Source organism: Chiloscyllium plagiosum, chromosome 30, assembly GCF_004010195.1.
Source record: "Chiloscyllium plagiosum isolate BGI_BamShark_2017 chromosome 30, ASM401019v2, whole genome shotgun sequence".
NCBI classification, from domain to species: Eukaryota; Metazoa; Chordata; class Chondrichthyes; order Orectolobiformes; family Hemiscylliidae; genus Chiloscyllium; species Chiloscyllium plagiosum.
The window spans coordinates 14,045,852-14,063,867 of record NC_057739.1 but is presented as its reverse complement, the minus strand read 5'-3'; positions in this window follow the sequence as shown (position 1 = coordinate 14,063,867).

Below are 18,016 nucleotides of genomic sequence, written 5' to 3'. Positions count from 1 at the left end.
ACCTCCTTCGTGAGGTCAGGAGTTGGCAAATTAGCTTGTGCAGTGTTTTCTTTGGTAGCACCCTTTCCAACCTAAACTTCAAAAGAGCAATTTGTGCCTAAACTTTCTATTTCTACAAACATTCTGAAAAATGATATGTGCATTTGATCTCCCAGAGGGAGCAGTATAGAAATAGAGGATTCTGAATAATCCAAGATGGAGGACAGGAAAAAACTGTGGCATCAAGAAATGCTCATTTTTTTGAGGTATTTTCAGTGTTCAAGTTGATTTCCTTGACTTTATTGGAGCAATATTTAGCATTTTGTATGCTGTTGCATTGTTTCCGAACTTTGGAAAAGAAGGGATTGAAACAATGGCACTTTAAAAAAGAAGGAAGAGGGAGGGAGCAGGTACTATATGGGAAGCGAAGGAAATGGAGAAGTAAATGTGCACAGCTGTCTGACCCAGCAATAAACCTGCACAGCTGACTGCCTCAGCTGTATCATAACAACTGTCTCTGAACATTGGAGTTCTAGTTCTAAGAAAAATAAACAAACAGTGAAATTAATAGCTGGCCTTGGAGAAACCTATTTGTGGAGAGCTCACAGCTCAGGAGCAGCTAAGTGGCTTATTATTTTAAAGTTTGACTTCGCTCTTTGTAAATCAACAATAGTGAGTGGAATGGTTTTCTTTGATTATATGTTTTATTGAAATTTGTTTCTTAGTTAAACTTTAAATATATGAAACATAGTTACTACGTTATTCTGGAGCAATGTTTTGAAAGCAATAAGACTGTGCTATTTTCTGGCTGTGTAGACTGTTAAGGTGCAAAGATGCCATTTAGTGGAGTAATGTGCTTTTCCGGTCAGATGTGGAAGATTAGGAAGAATTTCCATGTTACTCATGATTATGTCTGCAGGAAGTGTGGTTGCAAATCCTATTGGATCACATGGATTGATTGGAGCAGCAGTTGGAGGCAATGATTAATTTACAGGAGCCAGGGCGTGTGATGGATGGCAGTTAGAAGGGAGAATTATTGTAGATACAGTCAGGAAGCTGGGTTACCTCCTGGAAACATAGGAGGGGTAGGAAGGTAGTACAAGAGTCTCCTGGGGCTTATGCCCGAAATGTCGATTCTCCTGTTCCCTGGATCCTGCCTGACCTGCTGCGCTGTTCCAGCAACACATTTTCAGCTTTCCCCATCTCAACCAATATGCGCCAGGATCAAAGATATCTTGGGGAGTGTGCAGAATATTCTCAAAGGCAGTAGGGACCAGCAGGAGGTTGTTGTACACATTGGAACTCATGACATAGGATGAGAAAACCACAAGATTCTGAGGAGAGAACACAAAATGATGCAGGAATTTAAAAGAGGTCCTCGAGGGTAGTAAACCTGGATTACTCCCGGTGCTACGAGCTAATGAGAGTAGGAATAGGAAGATGGAGCAGATGAACATGTGATTGAGGAGCTGATGTCGGGGAAAAGTATTCCTTTTTTTTGGATCATTGGAATCTTTTCTAGGGTAGAAATGACCTGTATAAGAAGGACAGATTGCACCTGAATTGGAAGTGGGCTGATATACTGGAGGGGAGATTTCCTTGAGCTGCTTGGGAAGATTTAAATTAGTAAAGGTCAGGACCCAGGGAGATACCGAAGAAAGAGATCAGTCTGAGACTGGAGCTGTTGGGAAAAGAACCAAATCAAACAGACAGGGTCGACAGGGAACAGCAGAGAATGAGGTAGGACTGATCAATGAAACTGCATTTATTTCAATGCAAGAGGCCTGATGGGTAAGGCAGGTGAAGTCAAGGCATGGTTGGGAACATGGGCTGGAATACCACAGCAAGGACAGAAATGTGGCTCAGGGATGGTCAGGACTGGCAGCATAATGTAAAAGGTGTTATAGCAAGGGTTGAAATGGGGGCAAAACGTTGATTTGGCAACTTTTGGAACACTACATTTGATTCTGGTCTCCCTGCTCTCGGAAGGATCTTGTGAAACCCGAAAGGGTTCAGAAAAGATTTACAAGCATGGTGCCAGGGTTGCAAGGTTTGAACTATAGGGAGAAGCTGAATAGGTTGGGGTGTCGGAGGATGAGGGGTGACCTGATAGAGGTTTATAAAATCATAAGTGGTATGGATAGGGTAAATAGCCAAGATCTTTTTCCCAGGTTAGCGGAGTCTGAAACTAGAGGGCATAGGGTTTAAGGTGAGAGGGGAAGATTTAAAAGGGATCTAAAGGGCAACTTTTTCACACAGAGGGTGGTACGTATATGGAATGAGCTGCCAGAGGATGTGGTCGAGACTGGTGCACTTGCAACATTTAAAACACAACTGGATGGGTACACGAATAGGAAGGGTATAGAGGGATATGTGCCAAATAGTGGACTAGAATAATTTCCATTATCTGGTTGCCATGAGTGAGTTAGACCAAAGGGTCTGTTTCGATGCTGTACAGCTCTATGACTCTAAATGATTCTCGAAATATCAGTAATGTTACTATGCTTTCTAAGAAGGAAGAATAAAATTGTACTCCCATCTTTCATTAATACCTGCAAACCTTGTCCACATCAAAACTCTATTCTCTACCCCCACTGCTTGTTGTTTTCTGATGCTAAATTTGCCATTGACAACTTTTGTCTCCGATTCAATTCTGAACACAGATTCTCAGCAAAGTTGCCTTTTCGCATGTCCAGGGTATCAATAGTCTCTCTCAGCCCATTTGCTGCTGAATACTTGATCCTTGCCTTTGTTTTTTTTTTAGTTATTCCAATGCTTTCTTTCCTGACACCCTGCCTTAATATCTCCATTATCATGAACTCATTCAAAACGAAATAAAAACTGAAAAAACTGCAGATGCTGTAAATCAGAAACAAAAACAGAAATTGCTGGAAAAGCTCTGCAGGTCCAGCAACACCTGTGGAGAGAAACCAGAGTTAAGGTTTCGGGTGAGTGACCCTTCCTCAGAACTGTCTCATTCCAAACTACTTAACTGGATACAGAAAAACTGGATACAGTCATCTACGCAGTTTGTGAGGTTCAGAAATGAAGTCAAATATCCTAAATTTACAATATTTTATTCACAGAATACATATTGTGCACACCTACGTCAATTAAGATATTTTCAAATGAGTTATTACACACCTCTGAAGCAGGTGGGACTTGAACCTGGACCTCCCAGCCTTAAAGGCAGGGACACTACCATTGTGCTTCAAAGGCCTAATGACCATTACTTTTTTCCTTTGTTTTCATATCAGAAATGTTATCGCGCACTATCAAATCACTTAGGGCTTTTTAAACTTTTCATGACTGCCATTAAATTACCCATGATTCCCAATTAATCAAATTAAGTACAATGCCTGACAAAGACAATACAGCCACGGTTTTGTTTTTCTTTTGAGGTCTATCTGGAAGAGTCAATCACAGTTTTAGTCCCCCTGTATCTATGAGTCAGATGAGTCTCCAGTTAATGCTCAGCACTGAAATATAGTTAAGCACCTATTAACAATTAACACTGAATCTTGTTCACATGCCATCCTTGTGCTCATTGACAAAACATTGTCTGTGGATTCAGCAATACCTTGGTTTTAAAATTCTTATCAAGTACTTCAACTTTCCCCATTTCTTGGACCTTATCCAACCCACTGAAATCTCTGCACTTATCCAATTCAGACCTCCAAGGCATTGCTGGTTTTCATCACTCTGCTGTGCCTTCAGCCGCCAGACCCATAAATTCTGGAATTCCTCATTTAATCTGTCTCTGTTTAATCTTTCTCTCAACATCTTTCACCTCTGCCAAAAGATTTATCAAGGTTTTGGTCACTTATTGTAATAGCTCTTCACGTAGCTTGCCATCATGATTTGCTTGATGACATTTTCCTGAAAAACTGTAGGTTAAAACACTGTATGATGATTTACTATGTTAAGGGAACTATATAATTATACATTCTGGGAGGCAATAGCCTTATGGTATTGTGGCTAGACTAGTAATCCAAAGACCCAGGTAATGTTCTGAGGACCGAATGTGGGATTTTTTTTGGTGCAGTGTGCAGGGAAGAGTGAGTGCTGAGGTGATGTCAGTAAAGTAGGCCTAGCTATGAAAGATGGTGCCTAAGGGTCGGCAATTTCTTTGTTGGTTGGGTCTAGCACCTGCGGTTGTGGAAGGGTGTCATGGCAACATCGAGATGGGCTGTGGAGAGATACTCCGATATTAGTGGATCCGGCGTATGTGGTGGTGGAATTGAATTGGCCCAGCGGAGAAAAATGGCACCTGAGGATCAGCCACTTCACGTTAGTTGTGTCTGGCATAGATGGTGGTGGTTCTGAGGTAGCCCAGAACTCAAACTTGGATGGACTCCTCTTTCAGCTATATCTTTTCACATTTATTCTTAAATTGTCAAAATGGCACTGTGTTATAGTGATGAACGAAAGCTTTTCACTATATTTTATTGTTCCTCACTGTAAATGTGACAATAAAAACACTGCTGCATTCAATTTAGACATCCATTTTATTCAGTGGTAGTGTGCCTGCCTGTGAGCCAGAAGGTCTTTGTTCAAGTCTTACCTATATTGGAGGTGTGTTGCAACATGTCTAAACAGGTTAATTAAGACTACTTACAAATACAAGCTTTTGTTATTGTCCTTACATGCAGCAGATATAATCCGATCAAGCAGCATTTAAAGACTTGGCATTTTCAATCACATAACCTGGACATCCCTGTCTTTACTTGGCAAAGTTTACCTGCAACTCACACTAAACAAATATTGACACTTTCACCTTTGATCGATATTTTGACTCAACTATTTTAAAGACTCAGATGTTTCGCTTCAAAGACTCAGACGTTTCGCTTATTAGCCATTAACTGTTCAATGTTTAACTTTACTTAAATAATCTAGTTTTAATTGGGCAGAAACAGAGGAAGGAGAGAAAGTCGGTCAAACTGATTTTCATGCTTTGAGTCAGATGTTTCCTGGACACATCACCCAAACAACTCTCATGTGACAGTTCATGTGGACAGACTGAAATAAAACACAAATAGATGCTTCACCACTGGCCTAATATTGCATGACAGTCAATAACTCAGCACTGAAGCACAAAAAGTTTTGAAAGCAATGTTCAAAAGTGCCAATAAATTAACTCAGCACTTACTCGGAAGGAAAGATGAAACCTCTAGATTGTCCAAGAATTAAAAGCTTCAATCACCTCATTGTTTCAACAGAGACTGCAGAAACAGCTCTCAAGTCAAGGGCAGGTTTAAAAAGAATCATAATTTATGGAAGTGAATTGCAACCTCTTTGTAACTCCTCTTACTATTTGGATCATTTTGTCCAGGTGTTTTGGTTTAACAATGGGGAGATAAATGAACTTTGTTACATATTGTATATGGTTTAAAAGCAAGTAACAAGTTAAACAAAATTCATGCAAAAATCGAGGAATAAGTAAATCAAATTATTCATATTGGTAGCTTAAGTGAAATGGCAAAACTAAATGAACCAGTTTGAGAGGAAAAGGTAAATTTATGTTTTATGTTTGCTCAGTCAGTTTTGATCATAAAATTTTATCTGCAAATGACCTGGCTAAATTACTTCGTATTTGTAATTTTGAACACTGCTCTGAATCCATTTGTCGTTAATGGAGAAAAGAGAGAGAACTTGGGATGAAACTATTTGAGCGCAGATTAAAGTAATCGATTTCAGAGATCATGAATGCGAGCCGTTTCCAGTTGCTGAGTGTGGAAAAAGATTTATTAAGTGAGTTAACTGCATGTTCAGCACAATAAGACACTGTGAGCAGGATGTTCCTTGAGCTTGGTAAATGGAAGAAGGTGCCATTGCTCCATTGGGAGGAGCAGTCATTGGTCCTGGGTTTCCAAGGGCTGCCCCACCTATTAACTTGGAATTCAGTTTGACTCAAATACTATTCAAGCTCAGGCCTGCATTAATCAAAGCACGGTAGCCTTTCCTGTGGCTGCCATGTCATTATTGTTGAGCTTGGTCTGGAAGAGTATAGATGCATTAAATTCAGGAAATCCAGAGGTCTGTAACTGTGATGGTGAAGTCCCCTGATTTGCTGATACAGGCCTAATGGTCTGCCTTGATACTGTAAAGGAAAGGGAGAGACTTGCACTCGGAAGAGTGGCAGGAGGAAACCACCTACTCAGGCTAATTGTGAGTACAGTTTACAGTAGGCATGGAATCATAGATTCCTTACAGTGTGGAAACAGGTCCTTCGGCCCAACAAGTCCACACTGACCCTCCGAAGAGTAACACCCAGACCCATTCCCCTACATTTCCTCTGACTAATACACCTAACCTACACATATACATATGGTGCAGAGAAAATGGATCTTGTTTTGGAAGTGGTTTAATGAACTGATGCATTCTGACAAAGAGAATGAAACATCAGGTAGGCCTCCAGCAGCAGAACAACCTTATCCACACATAGAGTCACCTAAGGCTGGAATTGAACCAAGATCCCTGGTGGTGTGAGGCAGCTGTGCTAACTACTGAACCACCATGCTGCCCTCAATAGGATTATCAAATATGCAGTCCCACAAAATATCATGCATTTCAACTTCATTTGCAATTCTCTGAACATTTCTTGCTGGAGCATGCTTTCAGAACCAAAAACAAATTCTCTCATTCTCAAAAAATAGTTAATGGCAAAATCAGACTCTGTTCCTGAATAATATGGCACGCTTGCATGAGATATTTGCATCACTTTGTGCCTTTTTTTAAGACACACTGACGATGCAAAATCTTCACAATCTTCTGTTTTAGGATATCTCACAAGCGACAGTGTATGAAATTGGCAGCCCAAGAAAAGTCAGTATCTCACACAAAATGCATCACTTATCTGTATGCCAACCGACTGCAATTTTTAATTGCATTTTTTTTTAAAAAGGTGCTTTCTGTTCAACTCCAAGAATTTCTCAGAAACTGGAATATTTAACCGAGATTCATATCCTGGAGAGGAGAATAAGAATTACCAGAGGGCATAGGTTTAAGGTGGTTGGCAGAAGGATTAGATGTGACACTACCCAAGTTGACAATTAATGCCAAAGCCTTCAACTTATTTAAAAAAGAATGTGGATATGGACCCAAAAGAGTGCAGAGCAGTTAGTAGAAAGTGGGATTAATGAGCAGCCAGTTTACTCGGCCAGTGAATACCTGATGGGGCTGAATTTTCTCTTTTTGTGCTGTCATTTCTCTATGGGGTTCCAAGGAGCATTTCTTAGGTTAGCAGCTCTTTGATTTGATACCCAGAATGGGTCATTTTCAAATCCATATTACTACATGCACTCAGTGTGACCTTGGTGCATTCTTCCTTGACAGTGGTATCAGGAAATTGATGAACAGCACTTCTATCCAGCAATATTGCTACATATTACTAGACACTAACATTTTCTGAAGAATTTAAGCTTTTAGTTTTATATTCAAAACACGCTTTTCTTGGATTGTAATTATACGGATCAACATGCCAGTCAGAGGTTTGTCTGGTTCCAGAACAGCTTTCATTATAGACAGCTCGGTAGATTTGATTTGAATGCAAGTCAAATAAAGACACTATATTGTATCAAAAAAATGATACATTTAACCCTTGCTGTAAATGCCACTTTTTTTTTTCTGTAGTTTTGATTGTGGACTGAAACGGGACAAGGGCTGACTTAAAACCAAATATTGTGGAGTTCCACAAGGATCGGTGCTGGGCCCTCTACTTTTTGTCATTTACATAAATGATTTGGATGCGAGCATAACAGGTACAGTTAGTAAGTTTGCAGATGACACCAAAATTGGAGGCGTAGTGGACAGCGAAGAGGGTGACCTCAGATTACAACAGGATCTGGAACAGATGGGCCAATGGGCTGAGAAGTGGCAGATGGAGTTTAATTCAGATAAATGTGAGGTGCTGCATTTTGGGAAAGCAAATCTTAGCAGGACTTATACACTTAATGGTAAGGAGTGTTGCTGAACAAAGAGACCTTGGAGTGCAGATTCATAGCTCCTTGAAATTGGAGTCGCAGGTAGATAGGATAGTGAAGAAGATGTTTGGTATGCTTTCCTTTATTGGTCAGAGTATTGAGTACAGGAGTTGGGAGGTCATGTTGCGGCTGTACAGGACATTGGTTATGCCACTGTTGGAATATTGCGTGCAATTCTGGTCTCCTTCCTATTAGAAAGATGTTGTGAAACTTGAAAGGGTTCAGAAAAGATTTACAAAGATGTTGCCAGGGTTGGAGGATTTGAGCTATAGGGAGAGGCTGAACACGCTGGGGCTGTTTTCCCTGGAGCGTCGGAGGCTGAAGGGTGACCTCATAGAGGTTTACAAAATTATGAGGGGCATGGATAGTGTAAATAGGCAAAGTCTTTTCCCTGGGGTTGGGGAGTTCAGAACTAGAGGGCATAGGTTTAGGTTGAGAGGGGAAAGATATAAAAGAGACCCAAGAGGCATTTTCACGCAGAGGGTGGTACGTGTATGGAATGAGCTGCCAGAGGATGTGGTGGAGGCTGGTACAATTGCAACATTTAAGAGGCATTTGGATGGATATATGAAGAGGAAGAGTTTGGAGGGATATGGGCCGGGTGCTGGCAGATGGGACTAGATTGGGTTGGGATATCTGGTTGGCATGGATAGGTTGGACTGAAGGGTCTGTTTCCATGCTGTACATCTCTATGACTCTATGAATTGCTGTATTTTTGAAATGTAAGTTGATTAACCTAGAGAAGAGGCTGTATATGTAGATGGGTCAGCACAAGGAATTGTATACAAAGTGAAATTTGGCTGACAACATGTTGCTGACTGGTTTGTGCAGTTATCTCAGTTGGTTGGATAGTCAGTTTATGAAGTAGTGTGATACTAACAGCATAGGTTCAATCCCCTCACTGTCTGAGGTTACCTTAAAGGATTCTCCTTCTCAACCTCTCTCCTTGCCTGAAGTAGGGTGGTCCACTGGTCAAATCACCATCAGTTGTGTCTCTCTAAAAAGAGAGAAGCCCTATGGTCTGGTAAGACTATGGTGATTTGACTTGACTTGTGCAGTCAAGATTAGAGTGGTGCTGGAAAAGCACAGCAAGTCAGGCGTATCCAAGGAGCAGGAAAATCGACATTTCAGGCAAAAGCCCTTCAAACAGGCTTTTGCTCGAAATGTCGATTTTCCTGCTCCTCGGATGCTGCCTGACCTGCTGTGCTTTTCCAGCACCACTCTAATCTTGACTCTAATCTCCAGCATCTGCAGTACCCACTTCTACCAAGGTGACTTGTGCAGTGCTGACCAGTTGTAGATACTGAAAGCCATCAGCCTGACAACAACTATCTATTTCCTGGGGGACTTGTGGCTGTGATTGATACTGATAGAAACCTTTGGACTGCTGAAAGGGCAGATATTATGTCTGTCTCTCCAGTACGAGACCTAAAGCCTGAAGAAGACCATTTTATTTTCATCGATCAGTTCCTGCAAGCTGCTCTTTTTAAACCAATATGTCAGAGACTTCGTAATCCATCAATCTGCTGCTGTGTACGTCTGGTGAAGAAATGGGGAAACCAAAAGGATAAGATCTGATAACTGAAGGATTTGGGAAACAAAAAGAACACTCACCAATCCCAAGGATGGTTCTATTGAACTCCAGTTTTCCCTGTACTTATTTTTCCCTCTATCCACAGCACTAAGATTTTTTGTCTGTCTGTATCTATTTGTATGAGTGTAGCTGAGAGTTATAATTGTAAATAGCAAGTTAATAGTTCATAGCTATTTACCTGTGATTATAACTGGTTTATTTTTAATAATTAGTAGTTCCTGTTCGGTACAGAAACTTGATCCATGTTTTTGGTTAACCTGGGTCTATCTGACTAGTAATTTAGGAACTTTGAGAACTTTGACAAAATTTTTAACTTTTGAGATGACTCTGGGAATAGAGGAGATTGATTTCCAGTTCACCATCTCCTGGGGTGTGATAGCACCAAGCAATGGAGAAAACCACAGACAATATTCTTCAATTGATTTCCTGCAGTTACTTATTTGAAATGGAAGTTATGTTGGTAAACTGCTCAATTGCCTTCAACAAAATAGACAGCACAACAAAAAGTTGATTGTTTAGGCTTTTGCACTGCAAGGTGGAAATTAATTTAGATATTCAAATGTTCCCTCAATACCAGAGTTGACAAAACAAAGTAACTGAGCCACATAAACCCAGGATCCCAGATTTAAAGATAATTTAATATCCCATCCAGGATATTAGGACACACACTTCTGGAGCAGGTAAAAGTTGAACCTGGGGGTCCTCCTAGCTCAGAGACAGGAACATTACCACTACATCACCAAAAGCTTTTTAGGGATTCAAGACTCTGATGGCTTTACTGATCTTAGCTAGGATGACATTGGAGAGACTGCAATTGATCTCAGCAACTATGAGCTGTGGAGATAGGTAAGAAGGAAATTAAGGGTGGATAGGGAGGACGGGGGAGAGAAGGAAAAGGAAAGAAGGAAATATGTAAAATGTTCCAAAGAACTTTTCAACCAAAGAAATAGTTTTATAAGTCTTACATGTTAGTATATATCAGGTCTGACTGTAGAACATCCTTTAATTGATGAGCCTGACTGCATCTGATTCATGGGTGAATTCTTCACAGATATGTATACATAAATACGGTAAAATTAAATCAGCCTGCTTAATTACACACGGGAAAAAGAAATTGGCCTTCCAATCCACGTGCATCTTTACCTGAATGGAAGCCATTGGCATTGTGAGAGATTAGCTACTGAACATGACAAACAAAATAAATTAACAAATAATTAGGATTTGCCTGATTTAATGTTGAGAGTTAATGGTATGTAATACAATCCAGCAAAAGAAGCACCATTAAGTGTGATAATTTAACTTCTTGTAAAGATCATTGAACATAAGCTATATAGTGTCTCAGTTATATTCAAAATTGAACTGTTACAAGTTAAAACTTTGACATCAGACTAAAAATTCAACACAATGTGCCTTCACTGATTAAAAAAAATCATAATTTGAAATAACATGGCAATTTGTCTTTTACAATGACTTTAGGTTACAAAAGACCAGTTCAATCTATCTGCTATTTCAATAAAAAAGTGTCACCTTGTCAGTTAACAGCAGTCGTAATCACTTTTTTTTGACAATATTGGTATCATATTTCTTCCCAAGATCTGAAGATTTATTTATTTTTTCAGTTGGTCAACTTCCTTAGAAATTCTTTCTTAACAGCATTCTCCCCATTTCTGGTTTGCTTTTTACTGTGTAGTTGTTGAACAGGATTGAGTGGCAAGTTTTTTTTTCTCATATTCTTTAAGAAATTATTTTTAATAAGATTAAATGCATGATAAGATGTATAAGCATCCTTTTCCCAGCAGATCCTTTAAATATTGCCCTCAGGAAGCCTCACTTTGCTGAACAATGGCGTGATTAATCCAGATGTCAAATTTTGGGTTTGATATCAATCTAGATCCGTGGCAATTCTGCATGCCTGCCTGACTGCTTGTCCAATTTCATTTCAAACTGTCTCGGTTCACATAATAGTTCATGTGCTGACAATGATCACATCTTGCAAAGTTTCAATTTTTTAAAAAGTCAAAATTGCTTGCGGTCAAAACATATTTTGATTTAAGCTAAAGCTCTCTCTATAACCCTCTATTGTCCTCCATTTATGCAATTCCTACTCTAGGTTTCAGCATGAAATTTAAGAAATTGCCAAAAGGAGCAGAAAGGAAACAAGGCAACTTTATTGCAAGGCCTTACAATGAACTGCTTGAAAAGGTGTTGGGAGTAGATTCAAAAAGGGAATCTGATAATTATGTGTAAAATATAGCAGTGCCACAAGGAATGAACAGTGCAATGGGAACCATTGGATAGTTTTCAAAATATCAACACAGGCATGATGGGCTAAATGGTCACCTATTTTGGCTAAATCTATGCTAAAAACACTGAATTTCTTATTGATATTATCTGTGGGAGGATTTGATATTGACTTTTCTATAGGGAAACTAACTGAAATTGACCAGAATAACCATCTGCTTATTTTGTTAGCATCACAAGTAACTTCAGTAAGGAGAACCAAGCCTTCAAAGCAAGTAGCCAACACTTCAGAATAGAAATTACTGGAAGACAAGAGATATAATTTTATATCAATCCAGCCTTAACTAATAGAATTGAGAAGGTCATTTTCATTTCAATTTAATAACTGCCATATCATTAAAAAGACCTTAACCAAAACAGCTCTTGCTGAAAGCGAAAAATACCGTTAAGCTTGATTAGGTCCATCTTAGAAATAAGTCTACTGTATTGAGAAGATGATTAAGGCATTATTTAGTCTCATTTCAATCTCAGATTTAAATTCTTGAGTGGACAATAAATTAGATGCTCAATAAACTTGACGGAACTCAAGGTACAATGTCCATTGACTGTCTTCAAATACTGGAAACTTCACAATTCAATCTGATGGATTCTCAGGCCAAGATAATCAAATCATGTGCTTAATTAACTGTTACGCATGTGAGATGTATCTTGGCTAATGTGAATCGAGTTTGAATTTATTCAGTCTTGAGCTGTGGTCAGGTGAAGTATTCATTCAATAGATTCCTGATCCCTACTTTCCCCATGATATTTCCATTTCAATATTTAAAAGGGCTGTCTAGTCCTCTCACCTGAACAGTGACAAAAAGGATAGATGCTGGAAACCTGACAAAAAAAAAGGAAAATGCTGGAATGAGTTCTGTATTCAGGCAACATCTGGAAAGAGAAAGTGATTTTCCATTATCATCTGGGGCTTGTCTCAATCAGTTCATTCATATGTGATGTGTCAATGCTTATGTTCGTGTCTGTAATATAAGAAATAGAGATGGACAGTGTGATATTGAAAGATTCAACAGATATTTATTATAGTTCCTAAAAACAGTTCCTACAGTCACAAGGATTTATGTATCTGGACTAATAATACACAATTCACTTATAACCAGTAACAGGCTTCCATTACTGTGTCGTGCTTCAAATAATCCAAGGTAAGGTGGAGTTTGAGACCTTCATACACTTCGGTCACATGCTAGGATCCAGTAATACCATGGGCATGTCCCAAGGCAGATGGTGAAATCTGAATTAAGTTAGTAAATTTGGAATTTAAAATATGATAACCTTGAAACTATTGTCAATTGCCATATAAGCCCAATCTAGTTCACTAATTAAGTTAGGGAAGGAATATCTGCCATCATCATTTGGTCTGGATGACATGCCTAAGAGGATAAAGAACCAGACGACACAGATTTAACAGATTTTGCAAAAGAAGCCCATGTGGGATGAGTTTTTGTTTATACAGTGTGTATTTAGGGTCTGGAATGCATTGCCGAGAATATTTGTTTTTATTCATTCACCGGATGAGGGAGTCATTGGCTAGGTCAGCATTTATTACCCATCCCAAATTTCCCAGAAAGTAGTTAAGAGTCACCCACATTACTGTGGGTCTGGATTCACATGTAGGGCCAGTCCAGAAATGGATGGACGTTTCTTTCCCGAAAGGACATGACTGAGCCAGATGGTTTTTTTTTCCTGGATTTGAAATGGATTCATAGTTATCATTTGCCTCTTTAATTCCAGATATTTATTAAATTCATATTCTACCACCTATTGAGGCAGGATTTGAACCTGGGTCCCCAACATTACTTGGTTCTCTGTATTTATAGTCCAATAATAACACCACTGGGCTATCACCTCCCTTATTTGTGGTGGAGGCTGTTCAGTTGAGGCATTCAAGAGGGTATTGGACAATTATTTCAGCAGAAAGAATGTTCAGGGTTACCAGAAAAATGTGAGAGATTGGCACTAAAGCAAAATTTTCAGTGTGTTAGTGCAGTAATGATAAGCTGAATCTGCACTGAAACAATTCTGAGGATGTGGTTGATTCTTATTTGCGCCCTGAAATAACCTAGCAAAACATTCAGTTCAAGGGCAATTAAGTACGGCCAAGAAATGCTGATTTTGCTTGTGATACCCACATTTCAGGAAAAGAATAAAGAAATGAGAAAAATACATGGATTACTAACTGGGATGTAACAAACAGAAAGAAATAGAATTAATAGCAGCTGACCTTTCATTGCAGAGATAGGAAACAGGGTGAGGAATCCAGCTCTAGTGAGAATATAATTAGGGTCATGAATTTTCTGTGGGTGAGGCATTAACTGATATTGTGATATGTTCCCTGTCCTGTTGTGGGCAGTGGTGTGGGAACTAAGATGTTTGAGGTGAAGCATGGGACTGATGTAGACTCCCATGGCAGTCTTTATTGAGGCTGATGGTTGTCCAGAGAGCGAGACTTGTGGTTTTTGCCAAAGTTTTCTACTGTACCACACAAAAACAATGTGAATAGGCAATCTGGGAGCTTGGCACCCATGGGCAAGACCCCTATCCCTGGACTCACAAGAGGAGACCACCAGTTGAAACCAAAGAGATCAAGGACATTACCAAAAGGACGTGGATGCTTTGAAGGGGGTGCAGAGAAGGTTTACGAGAATGTTGCCTGGTAAGGAAGGTGCTTGCTATGAAGAGAGGTTGAGTCAGTAAGGATTGTTTTCATTAGAAAAAAAGAGATTCGGGAAGGGGGAGACCTGACTGTGGTCTACAAAATCATGAAGGGTATAGACAGGGTGGATAGAGATAAGCTTTTTCCCAAGGTGTAGGACTCAATAACGAGAGGTCACGCGTTCAAGGTGAGAGGTGAAAAGTTTAAGGAGGATACACGCAGCAAGTACTTTACACAGAGGGTGGTAGGTGTCTCCAATGCGTTGCCAGCAGAGGTAAGTAGAGGCAGGCATGATAGATTCATTTAAGATGCATCTGGACAGATGCATGAGTAATTGGGGAGCAGAGGGATACAGATGCTTAGGAATTGGGCGATAGGTTTAGACAGTGAATTTGGATCGGTTCAGGCTTGGAGGGCTGACGGCCTGTTCCTGGGCTTTAAATTTTCTTTGTTCTTTGTTGTAGATTTTATGCAGATTGCTGATTGTGGTGAGGGGGGATCGGGGCTGGTGGATGGTTCACTCCTCCCCCAGAAGAAAAGTTGGCAGCAAGCTGACAAACACAAAACAAAATGCCAGCTATGAAGCCATAAAGTGGTGAGCATGGATCAAATTAATGCCAAGTGGGTACTTCCAGCCCTCAGCAGCAGTCTTGGGAGTGTATAGTGCCATAAAGGGTGTGCCAGAGGCCTCGTGGAACTCTTGGCATTGGCACCAGCAGCCCTGTGCAGGGGTAGTTTTGGCACCTGAGGAAGGGGAATGGGAATAGAGATTTGAAATGTGTGTGTGTGCGTGTGTGTGTATAGAGTTAAAAATTACACAATGCCAGGTTATAGTCCAACAGGTTTATTTGGAAGTACTGGCTTTTGGAGCACTGCTCCTTCATCAGGTAGTTGTGGAGCAGGATCATAAGACACAGAATTTATAGCAAAATATTAGTGTCATGCAACTGAAATGATATATTGAACAAATCTAGATTGCTGTTAAGTCTTTCATCTCTTAGAATGGGTTGTAGGTTTCAGTTCATTAATATGTATATCCCAGAATTGTTCTTAAGTCACATTTTCAAGATGACTTAAGGTTTCATTAACAAAAAGGGTGACATCTCAGCTCAGACAACGCATTAAAGATGTGAGGTTATAATCTCTCTATCTCCCAGTCTTGAGTCAGACTGGTTCTATTTGGTGTTAGCAGCATAACCTGATATTGTGTGATTTTTAGCTTTGTCCACTCCAATCCAACACCAGCACTTCCTCACATCATGTGTGCATAGGAAGGAAGGTGGCTACTATTTCTAGGTGACTCTCCGATAAGCAAAGGAAACCCCTCCCCCCCATAGATAGTACCCCATCTCCTTTCTAACTTACATTTTAAAAACATTTTTCTAATCTATTCCATATCAACCTGGTTACAAGTGGGCTGGGCATTACTGGGATCAATTGAGTTTTTATGAGTTCAATTGACCCCTAATTAGTTCATGACATGTGATGGGCAGGCTATTAATCTTTGCATCATCTCACCCTCTATATTATAGTGGTGAAGCTTGGGCTGTTTGGGCTGGGCATTCACCCAATCTTACATGTTCCCCACCCACCTCCCCGAAAATGCACCTATGGAAGCATGTAGTTTTCATCTCCACCTTCAGATTGCTGTGACCATTAGCATCAGAAGTGGAACAAGAAAAACTTGGATTCAGTGCCCTTGAAAGCACAACAACTTCAATATGTTCTGGCAAGATGAATGCAGAGCGGTCTCAGAGATTGCAGTCTCCTCCAGCAGATACATTGCCTGAGGAACTTCATGCTGTTCCTGAACATGGAAGGGTTTTTGTGGCTTGGGCACTGACTGAATCCTCAGAGAGATTCACAACAAAAGAGCTGTTGCTGAATACAGCTCTGAATAGAAAAGGGCAGCTGACATTGGACACAGAGGATGGATGTGCCTTAACTCACTTTATTTTATCCTCGCAGAAGAAATAAATGCACTTGGAGGATGCCCCAAATGAGAAATATTCAACCAGACAATTCCAATGGAGCATTGATGGAGATAGGCACGATGCTGGCAGGGAAACCAGTCTGGTTTTGGATATCTTGATGATCCTGGAAATTACAGAGAGAAAGGTGGTCCACCTCATCCAATACTATGTCGAACAATGAGTACTATTAAGTAAGGTCAGCAATGAAGATGTTTCTACCCTTCTAGATTGTCTCTTATCATCTCTTCTTGTACCTTCCATAGGTGCAGATTTCTTACATATCATAACCTTGCTCCACTGTGGGTCAAAATCAGCAAAAAAAGAGCCATCACAACCATCCAAGCATATCATCCTCAGGCTGAGATACTCACTGCTGTGTGGCTTCTCATGGGCATCTAGAGGTGGTGTTCATGGCACTGGTAAGCCAAGAGGGGAAGCAGAGGTAATCGGAAGAGGGACTCTCACCCATTCTCCTCAGAGCAGGGATGTCTGGGAGAGCCTTGCTCAGCTGGGCCTAGATGCAAGGCCCCGAGAATCACTGTGAATGAAGTTCTACATTGGAAACCAGCAGAAAATGAGTTTCCTCTTGTCACAGATTCATAAAGCATTGCAGCATCTTGGAAAGAGAATAGAGGAGTATGGAAACTCCATGTGTGCCATGCTGGCTCAGGACTATGAGTGCATGAGCTCCGCCATCGAGAATGGCCAACTGTTTGGAAATGCTTGAGATGCTGGGTAGCATGGACCAATCAGTGGCACAGAGATCATAAGAACATAGGAACTAGGAATAGGAATAGGCCATCTGGCCCATCGAACCAGCTCCGCCATTCAATAAGATCACAGCTGTTTGTTTTTGTGGACTTAGCTCCACTTACCCACCTGTTCACTGTATCCCTTAATTCCTTTACTATTCAAAAATCTACCTATCTTTGCCTTAAAAACATTCAATGATTTAACCTCAACTGCTTCACTGGGCAGGAAATTCCACAGATATGGGAGGCTCAGCTCTGCTCTCCTCCAGACGTCCAGAATGCCAATACAGGCTGAAAATATCATGGAAGGTGAATCTCTCCTCTTTGGCATTCTTGACCCTTCAGATTGAGGGATCATGTGTGAAGCTAGGTCAAGTGATATTGACTGTCGCTGCCATGGTACAACTGCAGCAGTCTCTGGAGATGTCCCCACTTGGCACCTCCAGGATGAGAATAATTGCTACATGCATCTCAGTCATCGGGGGAAACAGGCAACAGGGTTGGCTCCATGGAGGTGGCATTGTGCCCAAATGGCTGAGGTACAGAGGTGACTGTGTTATACGGAGCAATACATGTGATACTGGAACTTGTTCTTCCTCTCTCTCTCTCTCTATCTATTTAATGTACTCAGTAAAATATCCATTAGTCTTCTGTTGTTTCGCTTTCTGGTTAGAGATCTTTACAACCCTTGTGGGAGCCTCATTACTTTGTCAGCTGTAGGAATGTTTCTCTTCTTGTTTTTGGCCCCACTCTTTATGATAGTATTAAACTTTACGATAGAA